The sequence below is a fragment of the Plecotus auritus genome (genome assembly GCF_963455305.1).
Source record: "Plecotus auritus genome assembly, chromosome: 2".
NCBI classification, from domain to species: domain Eukaryota; kingdom Metazoa; phylum Chordata; class Mammalia; order Chiroptera; family Vespertilionidae; genus Plecotus; species Plecotus auritus.
In genome coordinates, this window is record NC_137771.1 from 108,799,611 (window position 1) to 108,822,470 (window position 22,860).

The following is a 22,860-nucleotide window of genomic DNA, read 5'->3' on the forward strand; positions in this document are numbered from 1 at the left end:
CAGCTGGGAAGAGTAAGTCTGTGAGCAGAAGTTGAGCTGGGGCTGTGGGTGTTAGGCCCTTAAGCGAACTTCCAGAGATTGGGAAGACACCCCACTTCTTAGGAGCTCAGTAGAGAGCCTTGTGGGTCATTGGTCAGGCGAACAATGGGGGTTAATGGCCGAAAATGCTCACCTGAACAAAGGTTGGGACGCTGTGACCAGCTTTTAGTGGTCATTTCATCAGTGGAGTTTGGAAAGCTGGACAGCCAGAAGTGCTCAGGAGGATCAGTGCTTAAGGTCCGGAGACCAGCAGGAAATGCTGACGTCATTGAAGGGAAAGGGCCACGTGGATAGCCAGAAATGCTCAGGTGTTCAAGTGCTTGTCTCCCTGGGGCTGGCGGAAGTGATGATGTCATTGAGGGGGAGCGGCCACATGAAGAGCCCGAAATGTTCAGGTGTTCAAGTGCTTGGGTCCCTTGGGCTGGCTGAAGTGCTGACGTCTTCGAGGGGAGTGGCCACAGGAAAATCCAGATTTGCTCAGGTGGATAAGGGCTTGGGACTCTCAGGCCAGCCAGAAGTGATGACGTCAAAAAGGGAGGGGCCATGTACAGAGCCAGGTGAATGCATTCCAGGGAGGGAAGCTAGAGGTCACAAACGTCCCAAATTCCATGGATTCATGCTCTGGAATTTAGGACATGGTACCTGTTCTCTGGGAAGGGCGTGCCCCATTATTAAGCAAAAAACTGGGAATAAGGGCTCGGGAAACTGTAAGTGAGCCTGGAGGGGCAGGCCTTTTCTCCCAGTAGTTAAAGGCTTTTCAGGGTCTAAACACTGCCTTTTCCCAGATTTCAAAACCTCAGGCAGGACTGTCAGAGTCCCAGGTCAGTCCAGTGTGAGGTGCCCAAATGTTGGGTACCATGCGGGGTCCCTGGCCTCATTGTCGCCGAGGGAGGATTTAAAGGAGCGCTGGCAGCCGCCTGCTTGTAACCCGATCCAGCTGGGAAGAGTAAGTCTGTGAGCAGAAGTTGAGCTGGGGCTGTGGGTGTTAGGTTCTTAAGCGAACTTCCAGAGATTGGGAAGACACCCCGCTTCTTAGGAGCTCAGTAGAGAGCCTTGTGTGTCATTGGTCAGGCGAACAATGGGGGTTAATGGCCGAAAATGCTCACCTGAACAAAGGTTGGGACGCTGTGACCAGCTTTTAGTGGTCATTTCATCAGTGGAGTTTGGAAAGCTGGACAGCCAGAAGTGCTCAGGAGGATCAGTGCTTAAGGTCCGGAGACCAGCAGGAAATGCTGACGTCATTGAAGGGAAAGGGCCACGTGGATAGCCAGAAATGCTCATTTGTTCAAGTGCTTGGCTCCCTGGGGCTAGCGGAAGTGATGACGTCATTGAGGGGGAGAGGCCACATGAAGAGCCCGAAATGTTCAGGTGTTGAAGTGCTTGGGTCCCTTGGGCTGGCTGAAGTGCTGACTTCTTCGAGGGGGAGTGGCCACAGGAAGATCCAGAAATGCTCAGGTGGATAAGGGCTTGGGACTCTCAGGCCAGCCAGAAGAGATGACGTCAAAAGGGGAGGGGCCAGGTATAGAGCCAGGTGAATGCATTCCAGGGAGGGAAGCTAGAGGTCACAAACGTCCCAAATTCCATGGGTTCATGCTCTGGAATTTAGGACATGGTACCTGTTCTCTGGGAAGGGCGTGCCCCATTATTAAGCAAAAAACTGGGAATAAGGGCTCAGGAAACTGTAAGTGAGCCTGGAGGGGCAGGCCTTTTCTCCCAGTAGTTAAAGGCTTTTCAGGGTCTAAACACTGCCTTTTCCCAGATTTCAAAACCTCAGGCAGGACTCTCAGAGTCCCAGGTCAGTCCAGTGTGAGGTGCCCACATGTTGGGTACCATGCGGGGTCCCTGGCCTCATCGTCGCCGAGGGAGGTTTTAAAGGAGCGCTGACAGCCGCCTGCTTGTAACCCTATCCAGCTTGGAAGAGTAAGTCTGTGAGCACAAGTTGAGCTGGGGCTGTGGGTGTTAGGCCCTTAAGCGAACTTCCAGAGATTGGGAAGACACCCCGCTTCTTAGGAGCTCAGTAGAGAGCCTTGTGGGTCATTGGTCAGGCGAACAATGGGGGTTAATGGCCTAAAACGCTCACCTGAACAAAGGTTGGGACGCTGTGACCAGCTTTTAGTGGTCATTTCATCAGTGGAATTTGGAAAGCTGGACAGCCAGATGTGCTCAGGAGGATCAGTGCTTAAGGTCTGGAGACCAGCAGGAAATGCTGACGTCATTGAAGGGAAAGGGCCACGTGGATAGCCAGAAATGCTCAGTTGTTCAAGTGCTTGGCTACCTGGGGCTGGCGGAAGTGATGTCGTCATTGAGGGGGAGAGGCCACATGAAGAGCCCGAAATGCTCAGGCATTCAAGTGCTTGGGTCCCTTGGGCTGGCTGAAGTGCTGACGTCTTCGAGGGGGAGTGGCCACAGGAAGATCCAGTAATGCTCAGGTGGATAAGGGCTTGGGACTCTCAGGCCAGCCAGAAGTGATGACGTCAAAAGCGGAGGGGCCATGTATAGAGCCAGGTGAATGCATTCCAGGGAGGGAAGCTAGAGGTCACAAACGTCCCAAATTCCATGGGTTCATGCTCTGGAATTTAGGACATGGTACCTGTTCTCTTGGAAAGGCGTGCCCCATTATTAAGCAAAAAACTGGGAATAAGGGCTCGGGAAACTGTAAGTGAGCCTGCAGGGGCAGGCCTTTTCTCCCAGTAGTTAAAGGCTTTTCAGGGTCTAAACACTGCCTTTTCCCAGATTTCAAAACCTCAGGCAGGACTGTCAGAGTCCCAGGTCAGTCCAGTGTGAGGAGCCCACATGTTGGGTACCATGCGGGGTCCCTGGCCTCAAAGTCGCCGAGGGAGGTTTTAAAGGAGCGCTGGCAGCCGCCTGCTTGTAACACTATCCAGCTGGGAAGAGTAAGTCTGTGAGCAGAAGTTGAGCTGGGGCTGTGGGTGTTAGGCCCGTAAGCGAACTTCCAGAGATTGGGAAGACACCCCGCTTCTTAGGAGCTCAGTAGAGAGCCTTGTGGGTCATTGGTCAGGCGAACAATGGGGGTTAATGGCCGAAAATGCTCACCTGAACAAAGGTTGGGACGCTGTGACCAGCTTTTAGTGGTCATTTCATCAGTGGAGTTTGGAAAGCTGGACAGCCAGAAGTGCTCAGGAGGATCAGTGCTTAAGGTCCGGAGACCAGGAGGAAATGCTGACGTCATTGAAGGGAAAGGGCCACGTGGATAGCCAGAAATGCTCAGGTTTTCAAGTGCTTGTCTCCCTGGGGCTGGCGGAAGTGATGATGTCATTGAGGGGGAGCGGCCACATGAAGAGCCCGAAATGCTCAGGTGTTCAAGTGCTTGGGTCCCTTGGGCTGGCTGAAGTGCTGACGTCTTCGAGGGGGAGTGGCCACAGGAAGATCCAGATTTGCTCAGGTGGATAAGGGCTTGGGACTCTCAGGCCAGCCAGAAGTGATGACGTCAAAAGGGGAGGGGCCATGTACAGAGCCAGGTGAATGCATTCCAGGGAGGGAAGCTAGAGGTCACAAACGTCCCAAATTCCATGGATTCATGCTCTGGAATTTAGGACATGGTACCTGTTCTCTGGGAAGGGCGTGCCCCATTATTAAGCAAAAAACTGGGAATAAGGGCTCGGGAAACTGTAAGTGAGCCTGGAGGGGCAGGCCTTTTCTCCCAGTAGTTAAAGGCTTTTCAGGGTCTAAACACTGCCTTTTCCCAGATTTCAAAACCTCAGTCAGGACTGTCAGAGTCCCAGGTCAGTCCAGTGTGAGGTGCCCACATGTTGGGTACCATGCGGGGTCCCTGGCCTCATTGTCGCCGAGGGAGGATTTAAAGGAGCGCTGGCAGCCGCCTGCTTGTAACCCGATCCAGCTGGGAAGAGTAAGTCTGTGAGCAGAAGTTGAGCTGGGGCTGTGGGTGTTAGGTTCTTAAGCGAACTTCCAGAGATTGGGAAGACACCCCGCTTCTTAGGAGCTCAGTAGAGAGCCTTGTGTGTCATTGGTCAGGCGAACAATGGGGGTTAATGGCCGAAAATGCTCACCTGAACAAAGGTTGGGACGCTGTGACCAGCTTTTAGTGGTCATTTCATCAGTGGAGTTTGGAAAGCTGGACAGCCAGAAGTGCTCAGGAGGATCAGTGCTTAAGGTCCGGAGACCAGCAGGAAATGCTGACGTCATTGAAGGGAAAGGGCCACGTGGATAGCCAGAAATGCTCATTTGTTCAAGTGCTTGGCTCCCTGGGGCTAGCGGAAGTGATGACGTCATTGAGGGGGAGAGGCCACATGAAGAGCCCGAAATGTTCAGGTGTTGAAGTGCTTGGGTCCCTTGGGCTGGCTGAAGTGCTGACTTCTTCGAGGGGGAGTGGCCACAGGAAGATCCAGAAATGCTCAGGTGGATAAGGGCTTGGGACTCTCAGGCCAGCCAGAAGAGATGACGTCAAAAGGGGAGGGGCCAGGTATAGAGCCAGGTGAATGCATTCCAGGGAGGGAAGCTAGAGGTCACAAACGTCCCAAATTCCATGGGTTCATGCTCTGGAATTTAGGACATGGTACCTGTTCTCTGGGAAGGGCGTGCCCCATTATTAAGCAAAAAACTGGGAATAAGGGCTCAGGAAACTGTAAGTGAGCCTGGAGGGGCAGGCCTTTTCTCCCAGTAGTTAAAGGCTTTTCAGGGTCTAAACACTGCCTTTTCCCAGATTTCAAAACCTCAGGCAGGACTCTCAGAGTCCCAGGTCAGTCCAGTGTGAGGTGCCCACATGTTGGGTACCATGCGGGGTCCCTGGCCTCATCGTCGCCGAGGGAGGTTTTAAAGGAGCGCTGACAGCCGCCTGCTTGTAACCCTATCCAGCTTGGAAGAGTAAGTCTGTGAGCACAAGTTGAGCTGGGGCTGTGGGTGTTAGGCCCTTAAGCGAACTTCCAGAGATTGGGAAGACACCCCGCTTCTTAGGAGCTCAGTAGAGAGCCTTGTGGGTCATTGGTCAGGCGAACAATGGGGGTTAATGGCCTAAAACGCTCACCTGAACAAAGGTTGGGACGCTGTGACCAGCTTTTAGTGGTCATTTCATCAGTGGAATTTGGAAAGCTGGACAGCCAGATGTGCTCAGGAGGATCAGTGCTTAAGGTCTGGAGACCAGCAGGAAATGCTGACGTCATTGAAGGGAAAGGGCCACGTGGATAGCCAGAAATGCTCAGTTGTTCAAGTGCTTGGCTACCTGGGGCTGGCGGAAGTGATGTCGTCATTGAGGGGGAGAGGCCACATGAAGAGCCCGAAATGCTCAGGCATTCAAGTGCTTGGGTCCCTTGGGCTGGCTGAAGTGCTGACGTCTTCGAGGGGGAGTGGCCACAGGAAGATCCAGTAATGCTCAGGTGGATAAGGGCTTGGGACTCTCAGGCCAGCCAGAAGTGATGACGTCAAAAGCGGAGGGGCCATGTATAGAGCCAGGTGAATGCATTCCAGGGAGGGAAGCTAGAGGTCACAAACGTCCCAAATTCCATGGGTTCATGCTCTGGAATTTAGGACATGGTACCTGTTCTCTTGGAAAGGCGTGCCCCATTATTAAGCAAAAAACTGGGAATAAGGGCTCGGGAAACTGTAAGTGAGCCTGCAGGGGCAGGCCTTTTCTCCCAGTAGTTAAAGGCTTTTCAGGGTCTAAACACTGCCTTTTCCCAGATTTCAAAACCTCAGGCAGGACTGTCAGAGTCCCAGGTCAGTCCAGTGTGAGGAGCCCACATGTTGGGTACCATGCGGGGTCCCTGGCCTCAAAGTCGCCGAGGGAGGTTTTAAAGGAGCGCTGGCAGCCGCCTGCTTGTAACACTATCCAGCTGGGAAGAGTAAGTCTGTGAGCAGAAGTTGAGCTGGGGCTGTGGGTGTTAGGCCCGTAAGCGAACTTCCAGAGATTGGGAAGACACCCCGCTTCTTAGGAGCTCAGTAGAGAGCCTTGTGGGTCATTGGTCAGGCGAACAATGGGGGTTAATGGCCGAAAATGCTCACCTGAACAAAGGTTGGGACGCTGTGACCAGCTTTTAGTGGTCATTTCATCAGTGGAGTTTGGAAAGCTGGACAGCCAGAAGTGCTCAGGAGGATCAGTGCTTAAGGTCCGGAGACCAGGAGGAAATGCTGACGTCATTGAAGGGAAAGGGCCACGTGGATAGCCAGAAATGCTCAGGTTTTCAAGTGCTTGTCTCCCTGGGGCTGGCGGAAGTGATGATGTCATTGAGGGGGAGCGGCCACATGAAGAGCCCGAAATGCTCAGGTGTTCAAGTGCTTGGGTCCCTTGGGCTGGCTGAAGTGCTGACGTCTTCGAGGGGGAGTGGCCACAGGAAGATCCAGATTTGCTCAGGTGGATAAGGGCTTGGGACTCTCAGGCCAGCCAGAAGTGATGACGTCAAAAGGGGAGGGGCCATGTACAGAGCCAGGTGAATGCATTCCAGGGAGGGAAGCTAGAGGTCACAAACGTCCCAAATTCCATGGATTCATGCTCTGGAATTTAGGACATGGTACCTGTTCTCTGGGAAGGGCGTGCCCCATTATTAAGCAAAAAACTGGGAATAAGGGCTCGGGAAACTGTAAGTGAGCCTGGAGGGGCAGGCCTTTTCTCCCAGTAGTTAAAGGCTTTTCAGGGTCTAAACACTGCCTTTTCCCAGATTTCAAAACCTCAGTCAGGACTGTCAGAGTCCCAGGTCAGTCCAGTGTGAGGTGCCCACATGTTGGGTACCATGCGGGGTCCCTGGCCTCATTGTCGCCGAGGGAGGATTTAAAGGAGCGCTGGCAGCCGCCTGCTTGTAACCCGATCCAGCTTGGAAGAGTAAGTCTGTGAGCACAAGTTGAGCTGGGGCTGTGGGTGTTAGGCCCTTAAGCGAACTTCCAGAGATTGGGAAGACACCCCGCTTCTTAGGAGCTCAGTAGAGAGCCTTGTGGGTCATTGGTCAGGCGAACAATGGGGGTTAATGGCCTAAAACGCTCACCTGAACAAAGGTTGGGACGCTGTGACCAGCTTTTAGTGGTCATTTCATCAGTGGAATTTGGAAAGCTGGACAGCCAGATGTGCTCAGGAGGATCAGTGCTTAAGGTCTGGAGACCAGCAGGAAATGCTGACGTCATTGAAGGGAAAGGGCCACGTGGATAGCCAGAAATGCTCAGTTGTTCAAGTGCTTGGCTACCTGGGGCTGGCGGAAGTGATGTCGTCATTGAGGGGGAGAGGCCACATGAAGAGCCCGAAATGCTCAGGCATTCAAGTGCTTGGGTCCCTTGGGCTGGCTGAAGTGCTGACGTCTTCGAGGGGGAGTGGCCACAGGAAGATCCAGTAATGCTCAGGTGGATAAGGGCTTGGGACTCTCAGGCCAGCCAGAAGTGATGACGTCAAAAGCGGAGGGGCCATGTATAGAGCCAGGTGAATGCATTCCAGGGAGGGAAGCTAGAGGTCACAAACATCCCAAATTCCATGGGTTCATGCTCTGGAATTTAGGACATGGTACCTGTTCTCTTGGAAGGGCGTGCCCCATTATTAAGCAAAAAACTGGGAATAAGGGCTCGGGAAACTGTAAGTGAGCCTGCAGGGGCAGGCCTTTTCTCCCAGTAGTTAAAGGCTTTTCAGGGTCTAAACACTGCCTTTTCCCAGATTTCAAAACCTCAGGCAGGACTGTCAGAGTCCCAGGTCAGTCCAGTGTGAGGTGCCCACATGTTGGGTACCATGCGGGGTCCCTGGCCTCAAAGTCGCCGAGGGAGGTTTTAAAGGAGCGCTGGCAGCCGCCTGCTTGTAACCCTATCCAGCTGGGAAGAGTAAGTCTGTGAGCAGAAGTTGAGCTGGGGCTGTGGGTGTTAGGCCCTTAAGCGAACTTCCAGAGATTGGGAAGACACCCCGAGTCTTAGGAGCTCAGTAGAGAGCCTTGTGGGTCATTGGTCAGGCGAACAATGGGGGTTAATGGCCGAAAATGCTCACCTGAACAAAGGTTGGGACGCTGTGACCAGCTTTTAGTGGTCATTTCATCAGTGGAGTTTGGAAAGCTGGACAGCCAGAAGTGCTCAGGAGGATCAGTGCTTAAGGTCCGGAGACCAGCAGGAAATGCTGACGTCATTGAAGGGAAAGGGCCACGTGGATAGCCAGAAATGCTCAGGTGTTCAAGTGCTTGTCTCCCTGGGGCTGGCGGAAGTGATGATGTCATTGAGGGGGAGCGGCCACATGAAGAGCCCGAAATGCTCAGGTGTTCAAGTGCTTGGGTCCCTTGGGCTGGCTGAAGTGCTGACGTCTTCGAGGGGGAGTGGCCACAGGAAGATCCAGATTTGCTCAGGTGGATAAGGGCTTGGGACTCTCAGGCCAGCCAGAAGTGATGACGTCAAAAGGGGAGGGGCCATGTACAGAGCCAGGTTAATGCATTCCAGGGAGGGAAGCTAGAGGTCACAAACGTCCCAAATTCCATGGATTCATGCTCTGGAATTTAGGACATGGTACCTGTTCTCTGGGAAGGTCGTGCCCCATTATTAAGCAAAAAACTGGGAATAAGGGCTCGGGAAACTGTAAGTGAGCCTGGAGGGGCAGGCCTTTTCTCCCAGTAGTTAAAGGCTTTTCAGGGTCTAAACACTGCCTTTTCCCAGATTTCAAAACCTCAGGCAGGACTGTCAGAGTCCCAGGTCAGTCCAGTGTGAGGTGCCCACATGTTGGGTACCATGCGGGGTCCCTGGCCTCATTGTAGCCGAGGGAGGATTTAAAGGAGCGCTGGCAGCCGCCTGCTTGTAATCCTATCCAGCTGGGAAGAGTAAGTCTGTGAGCAGAAGTTGAGCTGGGGCTGTGGGTGTTAGGTTCTTAAGCGAACTTCCAGAGATTGGGAAGACACCCCGCTTCTTAGGAGCTCAGTAGAGAGCCTTGTGTGTAATTGGACAGGCAAACAATGGGGGTTAATGGCCGAAAATGCTCACCTGAACAAAGGTTGGGACGCTGTGACCAGCTTTTAGTGGTCATTTCATCAGTGGAGTTTGGAAAGCTGGACAGCCAGAAGTGCTCAGGAGGATCAGTGCTTAAGGTCCGGAGACCAGCAGGAAATGCTGACGTCATTGGAGGGAAAGGGCCACGTGGATAGCCAGAAATGCTCATTTGTTCAAGTGCTTGGCTCCCTGGGGCTAGCGGAAGTGATGACGTCATTGAGGGGGAGAGGCCACATGAAGAGCCCGAAATGTTCAGGTGTTGAAGTGCTTGGGTCCCTTGGGCTGGCTGAAGTGCTGACGTCTTCGAGGGGGAGTGGCCACAGGAAGATCCAGAAATGCTCAGGTGGATAAGGGCTTGGGACTCTCAGGCCAGCCAGAAGAGATGACGTCAAAAGGGGAGGGGCCATGTATAGAGCCAGGTGAATGCATTCCAGGGAGGGAAGCTAGAGGTCACAAACGTCCCAAATTCCATGGGTTCATGCTCTGGAATTTAGGACATGGTACCTGTTCTCTGGGAAGGGCGTGCCCCATTATTAAGCAAAAAACTGGGAATAAGGGCTCAGGAAACTGTAAGTGAGCCTGGAGGGGCAGGCCTTTTCTCCCAGTAGTTAAAGGCTTTTCAGGGTCTAAACACTGCCTTTTCCCAGATTTCAAAACCTCAGGCAGGACTCTCAGAGTCCCAGGTCAGTCCAGTGTGAGGTGCCCACATGTTGGGTACCATGCGGGGTCCCTGGCCTCATCGTCGCCGAGGGAGGTTTTAAAGGAGCGCTGACAGCCGCCTGCTTGTAACCCTATCCAGCTTGGAAGAGTAAGTCTGTGAGCACAAGTTGAGCTGGGGCTGTGGGTGTTAGGCCCTTAAGCGAACTTCCAGAGATTGGGAAGACACCCCGCTTCTTAGGAGCTCAGTAGAGAGCCTTGTGGGTCATTGGTCAGGCGAACAATGGGGGTTAATGGCCTAAAACGCTCACCTGAAAAAAGGTTGGGACGCTGTGACCAGCTTTTAGTGGTCATTTCATCAGTGGAATTTGGAAAGCTGGACAGCCAGATGTGCTCAAGAGGATCAGTGCTTAAGGTCTGGAGACCAGCAGGAAATGCTGACGTCATTGAAGGGAAAGGGCCACGTGGATAGCCAGAAATGCTCAGTTGTTCAAGTGCTTGGCTACCTGGGGCTGGCGGAAGTGATGTCGTCATTGAGGGGGAGAGGCCTCATGAAGAGCCCGAAATGCTCAGGCATTCAAGTGCTTGGGTCCCTTGGGCTGGCTGAAGTGCTGACGTCTTCGAGGGGGAGTGGCCACAGGAAGATCCAGTAATGCTCAGGTGGATAAGGGCTTGGGACTCTCAGGCCAGCCAGAAGTGATGACGTCAAAAGCGGAGGGGCCATGTATAGAGCCAGGTGAATGCATTCCAGGGAGGGAAGCTAGAGGTCACAAACGTCCCAAATTCCATGGGTTCATGCTCTGGAATTTAGGACATGGTACCTGTTCTCTTGGAAGGGCGTGCCCCATTATTAAGCAAAAAACTGGGAATAAGGGCTCGGGAAACTGTAAGTGAGCCTGCAGGGGCAGGCCTTTTCTCCCAGTAGTTAAAGGCTTTTCAGGGTCTAAACACTGCCTTTTCCCAGATTTCAAAACCTCAGGCAGGACTGTCAGAGTCCCAGGTCAGTCCAGTGTGAGGTGCCCACATGTTGGGTACCATGCGGGGTCCCTGGCCTCAAAGTCGCCGAGGGAGGTTTTAAAGGAGCGCTGGCAGCCGCCTGCTTGTAACCCTATCCAGCTGGGAAGAGTAAGTCTGTGAGCAGAAGTTGAGCTGGGGCTGTGGGTGTTAGGCCCTTAAGCGAACTTCCAGAGATTGGGAAGACACCCCGATTCTTAGGAGCTCAGTAGAGAGCCTTGTGGGTCATTGGTCAGGCGAACAATGGGGGTTAATGGCCGAAAATGCTCACCTGAACAAAGGTGGGGACGCTGTGACCAGCTTTTAGTGGTCATTTCATCAGTGGAGTTTGGAAAGCTGGACAGCCAGAAGTGCTCAGGAGGATCAGTGCTTAAGGTCCGGAGACCAGCAGGAAATGCTGACGTCATTGAAGGGAAAGGGCCACGTGGATAGCCAGAAATGCTCAGGTGTTCAAGTGCTTGTCTCCCTGGGGCTGGCGGAAGTGATGATGTCATTGAGGGGGAGCGGCCACATGAAGAGCCCGAAATGCTCAGGTGTTCAAGTGCTTGGGTCCCTTGGGCTGGCTGAAGTGCTGACGTCTTCGAGGGGGAGTGGCCACAGGAAGATCCAGATTTGCTCAGGTGGATAAGGGCTTGGGACTCTCAGGCCAGCCAGAAGTGATGACGTCAAAAGGGGAGGGGCCATGTACAGAGCCAGGTGAATGCATTCCAGGGAGGGAAGCTAGAGGTCACAAACGTCCCAAATTCCATGGATTCATGCTCTGGAATTTAGGACATGGTACCTGTTCTCTGGGAAGGGCGTGCCCCATTATTAAGCAAAAAACTGGGAATAAGGGCTCGGGAAACTGTAAGTGAGCCTGGAGGGGCAGGCCTTTTCTCCCAGTAGTTAAAGGCTTTTCAGGGTCTAAACACTGCCTTTTCCCAGATTTCAAAACCTCAGGCAGGACTCTCAGAGTCCCAGGTCAGTCCAGTGTGAGGTGCCCACATGTTGGGTACCATGCGGGGTCCCTGGCCTCATTGTCGCCGAGGGAGGATTTAAAGGAGCGCTGGCAGCCGCCTGCTTGTAACCCGATCCAGCTGGGAAGAGTAAGTCTGTGAGCAGAAGTTGAGCTGGGGCTGTGGGTGTTAGGTTCTTAAGCGAACTTCCAGAGATTGGGAAGACACCCCGCTTCTTAGGAGCTCAGTAGAGAGCCTTGTGTGTCATTGGTCAGGCGAACAATGGGGGTTAATGGCCGAAAATGCTCACCTGAACAAAGGTTGGGACGCTGTGACCAGCTTTTAGTGGTCATTTCATCAGTGGAGTTTGGAAAGCTGGACAGCCAGAAGTGCTCAGGAGGATCAGTGCTTAAGGGCCGGAGACCAGCAGGAAATGCTGACGTCATTGAAGGGAAAGGGCCACGTGGATAGCCAGAAATGCTCATTTGTTCAAGTGCTTGGCTCCCTGGGGCTAGCGGAAGTGATGACGTCATTGAGGGGGAGAGGCCACATGAAGAGCCCGAAATGCTCAGGTGTTCAAGTGCTTGGGTCCCTTGGGCTGGCTGAAGTGCTGACGTCTTCGAGGGGGAGTGGCCACAGGAAGATCCAGAAATGCTCAGGTGGATAAGGGCTTGGGACTCTCAGGCCAGCCAGAAGAGATGACGTCAAAAGGGGAGGGGCCATGTATAGAGCCAGGTGAATGCATTCCAGGGAGGGAAGCTAGAGGTCACAAACGTCCCAAATTCCATGGGTTCATGCTCTGGAATTTAGGACATGGTACCTGTTCTCTGGGAAGGGCGTGCCCCATTATTAAGCAAAAAACTGGGAATAAGGGCTCAGGAAACTGTAAGTGAGCCTGGAGGGGCAGGCCTTTTCTCCCAGTAGTTAAAGGCTTTTCAGGGTCTAAACACTGCCTTTTCCCAGATTTCAAAACCTCAGGCAGGACTCTCAGAGTCCCAGGTCAGTCCAGTGTGAGGTGCCCACATGTTGGGTACCATGCGGGGTCCCTGGCCTCATCGTCGCCGAGGGAGGTTTTAAAGGAGCGCTGACAGCCGCCTGCTTGTAACCCTATCCAGCTTGGAAGAGTAAGTCTGTGAGCACAAGTTGAGCTGGGGCTGTGGGTGTTAGGCCCTTAAGCGAACTTCCAGAGATTGGGAAGACACCCCGCTTCTTAGGAGCTCAGTAGAGAGCCTTGTGGGTCATTGGTCAGGCGAACAATGGGGGTTAATGGCCTAAAACGCTCACCTGAACAAAGGTTGGGACGCTGTGACCAGCTTTTAGTGGTCATTTCATCAGTGGAATTTGGAAAGCTGGACAGCCAGATGTGCTCAGGAGGATCAGTGCTTAAGGTCTGGAGACCAGCAGGAAATGCTGACGTCATTGAAGGGAAAGGGCCACGTGGATAGCCAGAAATGCTCAGTTGTTCAAGTGCTTGGCTACCTGGGGCTGGGGGAAGTGATGTCGTCATTGAGGGGGAGAGGCCACATGAAGAGCCCGAAATGCTCAGGCATTCAAGTGCTTGGGTCCCTTGGGCTGGCTGAAGTGCTGACGTCTTCGAGGGGGAGTGGCCACAGGAAGATCCAGTAATGCTCAGGTGGATAAGGGCTTGGGACTCTCAGGCCAGCCAGAAGTGATGACGTCAAAAGCGGAGGAGCCATGTATAGAGCCAGGTGAATGCATTCCAGGGAGGGAAGCTAGAGGTCACAAACGTCCCAAATTCCATGGGTTCATGCTCTGGAATTTAGGACATGGTACCTGTTCATTTGGAAGGGCGTGCCCCATTATTAAGCAAAAAACTGGGAATAAGGGCTCGGGAAACTGTAAGTGAGCCTGCAGGGGCAGGCCTTTTCTCCCAGTAGTTAAAGGCTTTTCAGGGTCTAAACACTGCCTTTTCCCAGATTTCAAAACCTCAGGCAGGACTGTCAGAGTCCCAGGTCAGTCCAGTGTGAGGAGCCCACATGTTGGGTACCATGCGGGGTCCCTGGCCTCAAAGTCGCCGAGGGAGGTTTTAAAGGAGCGCTGGCAGCCGCCTGCTTGTAACCCTATCCAGCTGGGAAGAGTAAGTCTGTGAGCAGAAGTTGAGCTGGGGCTGTGGGTGTTAGGCCCTTAAGCGAACTTCCAGAGATTGGGAAGACACCCCGATTCTTAGGAGCTCAGTAGAGAGCCTTGTGGGTCATTGGTCAGGCGAACAATGGGGGTTAATGGCCGAAAATGCTCACCTGAACAAAGGTTGGGACGCTGTGACCAGCTTTTAGTGGTCATTTCATCAGTGGAGTTTGGAAAGCTGGACAGCCAGAAGTGCTCAGGAGGATCAGTGCTTAAGGTCCGGAGACCAGCAGGAAATGCTGACGTCATTGAAGGGAAAGGGCCACGTGGATAGCCAGAAATGCTCAGGTGTTCAAGTGCTTGTCTCCCTGGGGCTGGCGGAAGTGATGATGTCATTGAGGGGGAGCGGCCACATGAAGAGCCCGAAATGCTCAGGTGTTCAAGTGCTTGGGTCCCTTGGGCTGGCTGAAGTGCTGACGTCTTCGAGGGGGAGTGGCCACAGGAAGATCCAGATTTGCTCAGGTGGATAAGGGCTTGGGACTCTCAGGCCAGCCAGAAGTGATGACGTCAAAAGGGGAGGGGCCATGTACAGAGCCAGGTGAATGCATTCCAGGGAGGGAAGCTAGAGGTCACAAACGTCCCAAATTCCATGGATTCATGCTCTGGAATTTAGGACATGGTACCTGTTCTCTGGGAAGGGCGTGCCCCATTATTAAGCAAAAAACTGGGAATAAGGGCTCGGGAAACTGTAAGTGAGCCTGCAGGGGCAGGCCTTTTCTCCCAGTAGTTAAAGGCTTTTCAGGGTCTAAACACTGCCTTTTCCCAGATTTCAAAACCTCAGGCAGGACTGTCAGAGTCCCAGGTCAGTCCAGTGTGAGGTTCCCACATGTTGGGTACCATGCGGGGTCCCTGGCCTCATTGTCGCCGAGGGAGGATTTAAAGGAGCGCTGGCAGCCGCCTGCTTGTAACCCGATCCAGCTGGGAAGAGTAAGTCTGTGAGCAGAAGTTGAGCTGGGGCTGTGGGTGTTAGGTTCTTAAGCGAACTTCCAGAGATTGGGAAGACACCCCGCTTCTTAGGAGCTCAGTAGAGAGCCTTGTGTGTCATTGGTCAGGCGAACAATGGGGGTTAATGGCCGAAAATGCTCACCTGAACAAAGGTTGGGACGCTGTGACCAGCTTTTAGTGGTCATTTCATCAGTGGAGTTTGTAAAGCTGGACAGCCAGAAGTGCTCAGGAGGATCAGTGCTTAAGGTCCGGAGACCAGCAGGAAATGCTGACGTCATTGAAGGGAAAGGGCCACGTGGATAGCCAGAAATGCTCATTTGTTCAAGTGCTTGGCTCCCTGGGGCTAGCGGAAGTGATGACGTCATTGAGGGGGAGAGGCCACATGAAGAGCCCGAAATGTTCAGGTGTTGAAGTGCTTGGGTCCCTTGGGCTGGCTGAAGTGCTGATGTCTTCGAGGGGGAGTGGCCACAGGAAGATCCAGAAATGCTCAGGTGGATAAGGGCTTGGGACTCTCAGGCCAGCCAGAAGAGATGACGTCAAAAGGGGAGGGGCCATGTATAGAGCCAGGTGAATGCATTCCAGGGAGGGAAGCTAGAGGTCACAAACGTCCCAAATTCCATGGGTTCATGCTCTGGAATTTAGGACATGGTACCTGTTCTCTGGGAAGGGCGTGCCCCATTATTAAGCAAAAAACTGGGAATAAGGGCTCAGGAAACTGTAAGTGAGCCTGGAGGGGCAGGCCTTTTCTCCCAGTAGTTAAAGGCTTTTCAGGGTCTAAACACTGCCTTTTCCCAGATTTCAAAACCTCAGGCAGGACTCTCAGAGTCCCAGGTCAGTCCAGTGTGAGGTGCCCACATGTTGGGTACCATGCGGGGTCCCTGGCCTCATCGTCGCCGAGGGAGGTTTTAAAGGAGCGCTGACAGCCGCCTGCTTGTAACCCTATCCAGCTTGGAAGAGTAAGTCTGTGAGCACAAGTTGAGCTGGGGCTGTGGGTGTTAGGCCCTTAAGCGAACTTCCAGAGATTGGGAAGACACCCCGCTTCTTAGGAGCTCAGTAGAGAGCCTTGTGGGTCATTGGTCAGGCGAACAATGGGGGTTAATGGCCTAAAACGCTCACCTGAACAAAGGTTGGGACGCTGTGACCAGCTTTTAGTGGTCATTTCATCAGTGGAATTTGGAAAGCTGGACAGCCAGATGTGCTCAGGAGGATCAGTGCTTAAGGTCTGGAGACCAGCAGGAAATGCTGACGTCATTGAAGGGAAAGGGCCACGTGGATAGCCAGAAATGCTCAGTTGTTCAAGTGCTTGGCTACCTGGGGCTGGCGGAAGTGATGTCGTCATTGAGGGGGAGAGGCCACATGAAGAGCCCGAAATGCTCAGGCATTCAAGTGCTTGGGTCCCTTGGGCTGGCTGAAGTGCTGACGTCTTCGAGGGGGAGTGGCCACAGGAAGATCCAGTAATGCTCAGGTGGATAAGGGCTTGGGACTCTCAGGCCAGCCAGAAGTGATGACGTCAAAAGCGGAGGAGCCATGTATAGAGCCAGGTGAATGCATTCCAGGGAGGGAAGCTAGAGGTCACAAACGTCCCAAATTCCATGGGTTCATGCTCTGGAATTTAGGACATGGTACCTGTTCATTTGGAAGGGCGTGCCCCATTATTAAGCAAAAAACTGGGAATAAGGGCTCGGGAAACTGTAAGTGAGCCTGCAGGGGCAGGCCTTTTCTCCCAGTAGTTAAAGGCTTTTCAGGGTCTAAACACTGCCTTTTCCCAGATTTCAAAACCTCAGGCAGGACTGTCAGAGTCCCAGGTCAGTCCAGTGTGAGGTGCCCACATGTTGGGTACCATGCGGGGTCCCTGGCCTCAAAGTCGCCGAGGGAGGTTTTAAAGGAGCGCTGGCAGCCGCCTGCTTGTAACCCTATCCAGCTGGGAAGAGTAAGTCTGTGAGCAGAAGTTGAGCTGGGGCTGTGGGTGTTAGGCCCTTAAGCGAACTTCCAGAGATTGGGAAGACACCCCGATTCTTAGGAGCTCAGTAGAGAGCCTTGTGGGTCATTGGTCAGGCGAACAATGGGGGTTAATGGCCGAAAATGCTCACCTGAACAAAGGTTGGGACGCTGTGACCAGCTTTTAGTGGTCATTTCATCAGTGGAGTTTGGAAAGCTGGACAGCCAGAAGTGCTCAGGAGGATCAGTGCTTAAGGTCCGGAGACCAGCAGGAAATGCTGACGTCATTGAAGGGAAAGGGCCACGTGGATAGCCAGAAATGCTCAGGTGTTCAAGTGCTTGTCTCCCTGGGGCTGGCGGAAGTGATGATGTCATTGAGGGGGAGCGGCCACATGAAGAGCCCGAAATGCTCAGGTGTTCAAGTGCTTGGGTCCCTTGGGCTGGCTGAAGTGCTGACGTCTTCGAGGGGGAGTGGCCACAGGAAGATCCAGATTTGCTCAGGTGGATAAGGGCTTGGGACTCTCAGGCCAGCCAGAAGTGATGACGTCAAAAGGGGAGGGGCCATGTACAGAGCCAGGTGAATGCATTCCAGGGAGGGAAGCTAGAGGTCACAAACGTCCCAAATTCCATGGATTCATGCTCTGGAATTTAGGACATGGTACCTGTTCTCTGGGAAGGGCGTGCCCCATTATTAAGCAAAAAACTGGGAATAAGGGCTCGGGAAACTGTAAGTGAGCCTGGAGGGGCAGGCCTTTTCTCCCAGTAGTTAAAGGCTTTTCAGGGTCTAAACACTGCCTTTTCCCAGATTTCAAAACCTCAGGCAGGACTGTCAGAGTCCCAGGTCAGTCCAGTGTGAGGTGCCCACATGTTGGGTACCATGCGGGGTCTCTGGCCTCATTGTCGCCGAGGGAGGATTTAAAGGAGCGCTGGCAGCCGCCTGCTTGTAACCCGATCCAGCTGGGAAGAGTAAGTCTGTGAGCAGAAGTTGAGCTGGGGCTGTGGGTGTTAGGTTCTTAAGCGAACTTCCAGAGATTGGGAAGACACCCCGCTTCTTAGGAGCTCAGTAGAGAGCCTTGTGTGTCATTGGTCAGGTGAACAATGGGGGTTAATGGCCGAAAATGCTCACCTGAACAAAGGTTGGGACGCTGTGACCAGCTTTTAGTGGTCATTTCATCAGTGGAGTTTGTAAAGCTGGACAGCCAGAAGTGCTCAGGAGGATCAGTGCTTAAGGTCCGGAGACCAGCAGGAAATGCTGACGTCATTGAAGGGAAAGGGCCACGTGGATAGCCAGAAATGCTCATTTGTTCAAGTGCTTGGCTCCCTGGGGCTAGCGGAAGTGATGACGTCATTGAGGGGGAGAGGCCACATGAAGAGCCCGAAATGTTCAGGTGTTGAAGTGCTTGGGTCCCTTGGGCTGGCTGAAGTGCTGACGTCTTCGAGGGGGAGTGGCCACAGGAAGATCCAGAAATGCTCAGGTGGATAAGGGCTTGGGACTCTCAGGCCAGCCAGAAGAGATGACGTCAAAAGGGGAGGGGCCATGTATAGAGCCAGGTGAATGCATTCCAGGGAGGGAAGCTAGAGGTCACAAACGTCCCAAATTCCATGGGTTCATGCTCTGGAATTTAGGACATGGTACCTGTTCTCTGGGAAGGGCGTGCCCCATTATTAAGCAAAAAACTGGGAATAAGGGCTCAGGAAACTGTAAGTGAGCCTGGAGGGGCAGGCCTTTTCTCCCAGTAGTTAAAGGCTTTTCAGGGTCTAAACACTGCCTTTTCCCAGATTTCAAAACCTCAGGCAGGACTCTCAGAGTCCCAGGTCAGTCCAGTGTGAGGTGCCCACATGTTGGGTACCATGCGGGGTCCCTGGCCTCATCGTCGCCGAGGGAGGTTTTAAAGGAGCGCTGACAGCCGCCTGCTTGTAACCCTATCCAGCTTGGAAGAGTAAGTCTGTGAGCACAAGTTGAGCTGGGGCTGTGGGTGTTAGGCCCTTAAGCGAACTTCCAGAGATTGGGAAGACACCCCGCTTCTTAGGAGCTCAGTAGAGAGCCTTGTGGGTCATTGGTCAGGCGAACAATGGGGGTTAATGGCCCAAAACGCTCACAAGAACAAAGTTTGGGACGCTGTGACCAGCTTTTAGTGGTCATTTCATCAGTGGAGTTTGGAAAGCTGGACAGCCAGAAGTGCTCAGGAGGATCAGTGCTTAAGGTCCGGAGACCAGCAGGAAATGCTGACGTCATTGAAGGGAAAGGGCCACGTGGATAGCCAGAAATGCTCATTTGTTCAAGTGCTTGGCTCCCTGGGGCTGGCGGAAGTGATGACGTCATTGAGGGGGAGAGGCCACATGAAGAGCCCGAAATGTTCAGGTGTTGAAGTGCTTGGGTCCCTTGGGCTGGCTGAAGTGCTGACGTCTTCGAGGGGGAGTGGCCACAGGAAGATCCAGAAATGCTCAGGTGGATAAGGGCTTGGGACTCTCAGGCCAGCCAGAAGTGATGACGTCAAAAGGGGAGGGGCCATGTATAGAGCCAGGTGAATGCATTCCAGGGAGGGAAGCTAGAGGTCACAAACGTCCCAAATTCCATGGGTTCATGCTCTGGAATTTAGGACATGGTACCTGTTCTCTGGGAAGGGCGTTCCCCATTATTAAGCAAAAAACTGGGAATAAGGGCTCGGGAAACTGTAAGTGAGCCTGCAGGGGCAGGCCTTTTCTCCCAGTAGTTAAAGGCTTTTCAGGGTCTAAACACTGCCTTTTCCCAGATTTCAAAACCTCAGGCAGGACTGTCAGAGTCCCAGGTCAGTCCAGTGTGAGGTGCCCACATGTTGGGTACCATGCGGGGTCCCTGGCCTCAAAGTCGCCGAGGGAGGTTTTAAAGGAGCGCTGGCAGCCGCCTGCCTTGTAACCCTATCCAGCTGGGAAGAGTAAGTCTGTGAGCAGAAGTTGAGCTGGGGCTGTGGGTGTTAGGCCCTTAAGCGAACTTCCAGAGATTGGGAAGACACCCCGATTCTTAGGAGCTCAGTAGAGAGCCTTGTGGGTCATTGGTCAGGCAAACAATGGGGGTTAATGGCCGAAAACGCTCACCTGAACAAAGGTTGGGACGCTGTGACCAGCTTTTAGTGGTCATTTCATCAGTGGAGTTTGGAAAGCTGGACAGCCAGAAGTGCTCAGGAGGATCAGTGCTTAAGGTCCGGAGACCAGCAGGAAATGCTGACGTCATTGAAGGGAAAGGGCCACATGGATAGCCAGAAATGCTCAGGTGTTCTAGTGCTTGTCTCCCTGGGGCTGGCGGAAGTGATGATGTCATTGAGGGGGAGCGGCCACAAGAAGAGCCCGAAATGCTCAGGTGTTGAAGTGCTTGAGTCCCTTGGGCTGGCTGAAGTGCTGATATCTTCGAGGGGGAGTGGCTACAGGAAGATCCAGAAATGCTCAGGTGGAAAAGGGCTTGGGACTCTCAGGCCAGCCAGAAGTGATGACGTCAAAAGGGGAGGGGCCATGTATAGTGCCAGGTGAATGCATTCCAGGGAGGGAAGCTAGAGGTCACAAACGTCCCAAATTCCATGGGTTCATGCTCTGGAATTTAGGACATTGTACCTGTTCTCTGGGAAGGGCGTGCCCCCTTATTAAGCAAAAAACTGGGAATAAGGGCTCGGGAAACTGTAAGTAAGCCTGGAGGGGCAGGCCTTTTCTCCCAGTAGTTAAAGGCTTTTCAGGGTCTAAACACTGCCTTTTCCCAGATTTCAAAACCTCAGGCAGGACTGTCAGAGTCCCAGGTCAGTCCACTGTGAGGTGTCCACATGTTGGGTACCATGCGGGTTCCCTGGCCTCATCGTGGCCGAGGGAGGTTTGAAAGGAGCTCTGTCAGCCGCCTGCTTGTAACCCTATCCAGCTGGGAAGAGTAAGTCTGTGATCAGAATTTGAACTGGGGCTGTGGGTGTTAGGCCCTCAAGTGAACGTCCAGAGATTGGGAAGACACCCCGCTTCTTAGGGGCTCAGTAGAGAGCCTTGTGGGTCATTGGTCAGGCGAACAATGGGGGTTAATGGCCTAAAACGCTCACCTGAACAAAGGTTGGGACGCTGTGACCAGCTTTTAGTGGTCATTTCATCAGTGGAGTTTGGAAAGCTGGACAGCCAGAAGTGCTCAGGAGGATCAGTGCTTAAGGTCCGGAGACCAGCAGGAAATGCTGACGTCATTGACGGGAAAGGGCCACGTGGATAGCCAGAAATGCTCAGGTGTTCAAGTGCTTGGCTCCCTTGGGCTGTCGGAAGTGATGACGTCATTGAGGGGGAGAGGCCACATGAAGAGCCCGAAATGCTCAGGTGTTCAAGTGCTTGGGTCCCTTGGGCTGGCCGAAGTGCTGACATCTTCGAGGGAGAGTGGCCACAGGAAGATCCAGAAATGCTCAGGTGGATAAGGACTTGGGACTCTCAGGCCAGCCAGAAGTGATGACGTCAAAAGGGGAGGGGCCATGTATAGAGCCAGGTGAATGCATTCCAGGGAGGGAAGCTAGAGGTCACAAACGTCCCAAATTCCATGGGTTCATGCTCTGGAATTTAGGACATGCTACCTGTTCTCTGGGAAGGGCGTGCCCCATTATTAAGCAAAAAACTGGGAATAAGGGCTCGGGAAACTGTAAGTGAGCCTGGAGGGGCAGGCCTTTTCTCCCAGTAGTTAAAGGCTTTTCAGGGTCTAAACACTGCCTTTTCCCAGATTTCAAAACCTCAGGCAAGACTGTCAGAGTCCCAGGTCAGTCCAGTGTGAGGTGCCCACATGTTGGGTACCATGCGGGTTCCCTGGCCTCATCGTCGCCGAGGGAGGTTTGAAAGGAGCTCTGTCAGCCGCCTGCTTGTAACCCTATCCAGCTGGGATGAGTAAGTCTGTGAGCAGAAGTTGAACTGGGGCTGTGGGTGTTAGGCCCTCAAGTGAACGTCCAAAGATTGGGAAGACACCCCGCTTCTTAGGGGCTCAGTAGAGAGCCTTGTGGGTCATTGGTCAGGCGAACAATGGGGGTTAATGGCCTAAAACGCTCACATGAACAAAGGTTGTGACGCTGTGACCAGCTTTTAGTGGTCATTTCATCAGTGGAGTTTGGAAAGCTCGACAGCCAGAAGTGCTCAGGAGGATCAGTGCTTAAGGTCTGGAGACCAGCAGGAAATGCTGACGTCATTGAAGGGAAAGGGCCACGTGGATAGCCAGAAATGCTCAGGTGTTCAAGTGCTTGGCTCCCTGGGGCTGGCAGAAGTGATGACGTCATTGAGGGGGAGAGGCCACATGAAGAGCCCGAAATGCTCAGGTGTCAAGTGCTTGGGTTTCTTGGGCTGGCTGAAGTGCTGACGTCTTCGAGGGGGAGTGGCCACAGGAAGATCCAGAAATGCTCAGGTGGAAAAGGGCTTGGGACTCTCAGGCCAGCCAGAAGTGATGACGTCAAAAGGGGTGGGGCCATGTATAGAGCCAGGTGAATGCATTCCAGGGAGGGAAGCTAGAGGTCACAAACGTCCCAAATTCCATGGGTTCATGCTCTGGAATTTAGGACAGGGTACCTGTTCTCTGGGAAGGGCGTGCCCCATTATTAAGCAAAAAACTGGGAATAAGGGCTCGGGAAACTGTAAGTGAGCCTGGAGGGGCAGGCCTTTTCTCCCAGTAATTTAAGGCTTTTCAGGGTCTAAACACTGCCTTTTCCCAGATTTCAAAACCTCAGGCAGGACTGTCAGAGTCCCAGGTCAGTCCAGTGTGAGGTGCCCACATGTTGGGTACCATGCGGGTTCCCTGGCCTCATCGTCGCCGAGGGAGGTTTGAAAGGAGCGCTGGCAGCCGCCTGCTTGTAACCCTATCCAGCTGGGAAGAGTAAGTCTGTGAGCAGAAGTTGAGCTGGGGCTGTGGGTGTTAGGCCCTTAAGCAAACTTCCAGAGATTAGGAAGACACCCCGCTTCTTAGGAGCTCAGTAGAGAGCCTTGTGGGTCATTGGTCAGGCGAACAATGGGAGTTAATGGCCGAAAATGCTCACGAGAACAAAGGTTGGGACGCTGTGACCATCTTTTAGTGGTCATTTCATCAGTGGAGTTTGGAAAGCTGGACAGCCAGAAGTGCACAGGAGGATCAGTGCTTAAGGTCCGAAGACCAGCAGCAAATGCTGACGTCATTGAAGGGAAAGGGCCATGTGGATAGCCAGAAATGCTCAGGTGTTCAAGTGCTTGGCTCCCTGGGACAGGCGGAAGTGATGACGTCATTGAGGGGGAGAGGCCACATGAAGAGCCCGAAATGCTCAGGTGTTCAAGTGCTTGGGTCCCTTGG